This window comes from Populus euphratica, unplaced genomic scaffold (assembly GCF_000495115.2).
Source record: "Populus euphratica unplaced genomic scaffold, PopEup_1.0 scaffold34.1, whole genome shotgun sequence".
In the NCBI taxonomy this organism is placed as follows: Eukaryota; Viridiplantae; Streptophyta; class Magnoliopsida; order Malpighiales; family Salicaceae; genus Populus; species Populus euphratica.
In genome coordinates this window covers 88,997-93,814 of record NW_011499883.1, presented here as the reverse complement: position 1 = coordinate 93,814, position 4,818 = coordinate 88,997, and positions in this window count along the sequence as shown.

Sequence of the window (4,818 nt, the reverse complement as noted above, 5' to 3'; positions counted from 1 at the left end):
GCGGAGATTTTAACAAGACGCAGATGGAACGCTTGATGATTGTCGGCCTTTCGTGTGCTCATCCGGATGAACATCTTAGACCCTCAATTCGGCAAGCACTTCACGTACTTAATTTTGATGCTCCATTGCCTATTCTCCCATCAAAGATGCCCGTGCCATCATATTTCGCCCCGCCAATATCTGCATCTTCACTTTCAATAATGTCCTATGGCCTTACAGATTCTGAAGGAGGGATGAACAAATCTTCAAGTTATAGTTACAACACTAATTCTTCCCAGTTCACCGCATCTTCTTCGGCTGCTTCTGCACCTGTCATGCTTCTACACGAAGGTTAAATTGATGACCAGTGTAATTAATTTGAGATTCTTATCCATTTAAAACATTTAGTTTTTCCCTTTTTTTGTACTGATCAATTTTTACGTCTTTTCTGAAATTGATTTTCTTTGAAACAGAGTACAAATTCATGTCCAATTGAACAGTTTAAGTTCACTCTGTTTAAAGATTTATAAATTAGCCACCCCGCTCAATTGCTAAATCTTAGCCCTTCCACTTCCTAAAATATATTGTACGGTTCTCATAATCATGTCAAAAATCTAAGAAATGCTAATATGACTTCAAGTTCCGGTCGAGCCACGTATTACAAACCGATGCAGCTTTGGGACGAGGCCTCGGGGAATCTTACAGACTTCACTACCCATTTCTCCTTTTCCATGGATTCGCAAGGTCAAAGTGCATACGGAGATGGATTGGCTTTCTTTCTTGCGCCGGAAGGATCAAAGCTTCCGCTTAATCTCTCTGAGGGTGCAGGTCTAGGTCTTACAAGGCGTGATCAGCTACTAAGGACAACGGCGGAGCCTACTTGTGTGCTTTGATAATATGCTCTCTCTATCCAAGTCACATGTGTGGGGGCCACTTGCTACAAAATCAATATTTTTTGTCGCTTGCATTGTCCAAGTTGTTGAAAAATAATTTATTATTTTAAAGAATATTTAAATTAAATTTATTGAGCTAGTTTAAAAATAGATATATATTATTTGAGTTGAAAAATGTTGTTATTTGAATTGAAAATAATAAATTTGTTAACAAGGAAACAAAATAGTAATTATCCTTACATTTGATGGTTTTTGAGATAATTGTATTTAATTGCTAATTATTTCTACTTAAGTTTCTTATTTAAAAAATATAAAAATAAAATTGATTAAATAAATGATTATCTAACCGAAATTAAATGAGGTGTGAGATTCATGGCTCCCTCCTCACCTTACATTGTTATTTTAAATTGATGTTTTGCTATTTTCCAAGGAGGAGAATTTAGCGATACTCTTGTCAGAAAACATAGTTTACTTTAACATTTTTTTTTTTAAGGTTTAGGTTTTTTAATTTTATTATTTAGTATTAAGTTTTTTTTTCCTGATTTCATAATTTAGGTCATGGATTTGACATGTTAATTCATTTTTTTATCATGTTTTTTACTTATTTTTTTTAATTTTATCATTCAACATTTGATTGATTTAGAATTAAATTTTATAAGTTTTTGATTTGTTTTTTATGAGGTTATCTTAGTTTCATTACCCGAGTTGCGGGCTTGACGGTTTAACTCAAGTTGACTTACTTGTTTTTTTCAATTTCATTATTCAATATTGGTTTAATTGATAATTATGTTTCATAATTTGTTTCAATTTGCTTTCTATGAGATTGTCTAATTCTTATTACCCAGGTCGTGAATTTAGCATATTAATACGAGTTGACCTGAATTGATCTATTATATTTTTGTCTTAATTTTTTATAAAAAAGATGTCTTGAATTTTTTTTGAAACTTTAACCACTCGAGCCAAAAAGCTAACCTAAAGCATATTATTCTTAGTGAGCCCGTTTTGTGTTTATTTATCTTTTCTTTACTTTATTAATATATAAGCCCAAACTTTTTATATGTTTTTCTTTTCCCTTGGCTATGGATTAGTAAGGCATATACTTGTGATATCTCATGGAATTATGGTTGGAAATTATGTGAAAAGAAAGAAGAAGTGATACTTGATGAAAAGATGAGCAAAGTTGCCAAAGGTGAAAAGAAAAGAAAAAAAAGAAAAGAATAAATAAAAAAAAGTATTCCTTTATGTTCTTAAGGTTTTATGTTGAAAGAACTTGAAATTCAAAGAAATTAAGCATTGGTGATTAAAGATGAAAAATTTATATGCTTTGATGGACTATCATGTTTGAAATATTTTTTTTTTTTTAGAATGCTCTACTTTTTTTGGTTAGAACCTTTCCTTTTATTTTCTTTTTCCTCACCTTAACCTTAGCCCCATTACAACTGAAAAATAAAACCTTTTGATTCATACATTGCTTGTAATATATTAGTAATGGAGATGAGATTGAAGAGTAAGCTTATGGTAGAATATATTCATTAATTAAATTTGAGAGATTCAAACACATAAACCCTAAACACGTAAGTGTTATAACATATATCAATAAGAGGAACTATCACTTTACCATGACATAGATTTCATTTAAATCCCAACAATTAATTGAGTTTCAAAGTTTGCATGTAAATAAATTCATGAAAATTTATACTCTTTATCCTTTTTTATTGTATTCTTATTTATAATGCATATATTCTTGGACATTGATGGGAGATTAAGAGATTCATCATAATTATTTTCAATTTGATTTTATATATACTTTCTCGAGGACAAGCAAGAGCTAAGTGTGGGGGTATTTGATGTAACCATATTATTCGACAATTTCACCCACATTTAACTAATGTTTTACCTATGTTATATATATATAATGCTTTGATATTTTTTGTTTTATGTTTTGAAGGTTGATTAGTAATTAAAAGTGTATTTTTATCAAGGTTTTATATCATTATTTTGCACTTGAAGTATTAATAACTCCTTAACTAAAGCATGTTTTATAATAACATATCTAATAATATAAGATACCTTTAATTTATGGTAAATGCTCATTTTAAATGCAGGCTTATCATATAAATAAAAGGATTGGTTGATGAGTTTAAGAACTGAAATTGAAAGCACAAGGAGATGGCCAAACTTAGAAAAAAGATGCTGGTGCAATCCAAACATGAATATTGTTTTGTAATTGGGTCATATCTAAATGTTTTAGTTATGTCAAGTTTTTGGTGTCATTGTCGTAGAGGTAAGTTCTTGTACAAATTATAGTATTTATTTTATTTTATTTTTTCACTTTTCAAGTCCAATTTGTAGCAACAACAAAGAAGTCCGAATCTATCCTTTTATTATTATTATTGTCGTTGTTGTTGTTGTTGTTGTTGTTGTTGTTGTTGTTGTTGTTGTTGTTGTTACTGTTGTTATTGTTGTTGTTGTTGTTATTGTTATTATTGTTATTGTTGTTATATTATTTTTATATATAATTTATACAATTAACCTCCCTATAGTTCATGTACAAATAACCTCCCTGTGGTCAACCCCGGTTTTTTCCAGGTTATTTATTACTTCGACACTCCTGCACTTGAGAGAAAACATCAATGTTTTAGTTATGTCAAGTTTTTGGTGTCATTGTCGTAGAGGTAAGTTCTTGTACAAATTATAGTATTTATTTTATTTTATTTTTTCACTTTTCAAGTCCAAATTGTAGCAACAACAAAGAAGTCCGAATCTATCCTCCAGCCCGAGCACTATTCAGTATTTGGCCCATATTTGGAGTTCTAGAAGTTCAAATGACCTCAATGTTTTACCTAGAAAGCTGAGATAATTTTGTACAACTTTCATGTTTTCAAGTAGTTATAATTTTGATGTTATCAATGATGTTTTAGGCAGACAAGAGAAGATAAGGATTGTCACCAAGTCAAGAGTTGACCACCCACTCATTAATTAGTCATCAAATCAAAAATTTCTAATTTTGGCCTATAAAAGAAGGTATTTGCCATGCATTTAGGCATCTTGGTTTCCAAATCAAGATCACGCTCTTGCTTTCTTTCTTTGTATTTTTTTGTAATATTTATGATTTGCTTTCATTAATATCAAGTTTATGCCTTTCATTTCCTTTCATTTACTTAGTTAACATTTATCTGATTTATGTTCTTATTTTGTTTATTTATTTTTATTTCTTTCATTATATTTAATTAAGTTTATTATATCAAGGTGAAAAGGTTACACTAATGGTATAAGAATAAGTATAGTGTAAACTTAATATAGACTTTAATGTTTGATACTAACATGTTTTTTATTTGTTATCTTATTCACTCTTTAATACTTTGCTTGTTAAATGACTAATCTAGATTTATATTGTATAACACTTGGTACAATAAATACTTAGCACTCTCATAGCCTATAATGTATGGTATAACCGACACCTGAGCTATGAAAGAAACTTGATTTGTTGTTAATACAAGTTATAATCATAAATGCCTAACGAGATTTACAAGTATTAGCATTAATCGAATAAGATGACTAATGTAATCATGTTAACAATATATAATCTGATTGGAACCTCCTTTGTGTGTGGTTTCCAATTGACTAATAAGAGTTTATACTATACTTGTTTGACATACCATTAGTGGAACCTCTAACCTTGACATTTGTTATTATTATTGTTTAATCCTTACATTAATTTTCCATCTCCAAGTTCTCATCATCATCTTCTTCTTCTCTTTCTTTATTAGTACTACTACTACTACTACTACTACTACTACTACTACTACTACTACTACTACTACTACTACTACTACTACTACTACTACTACTACTACTACTACTACTACTACTACTACTACTACTACTACTACTACTACTACTACTACTACTACTACTACTACTACTACTACTACTACTACTACTA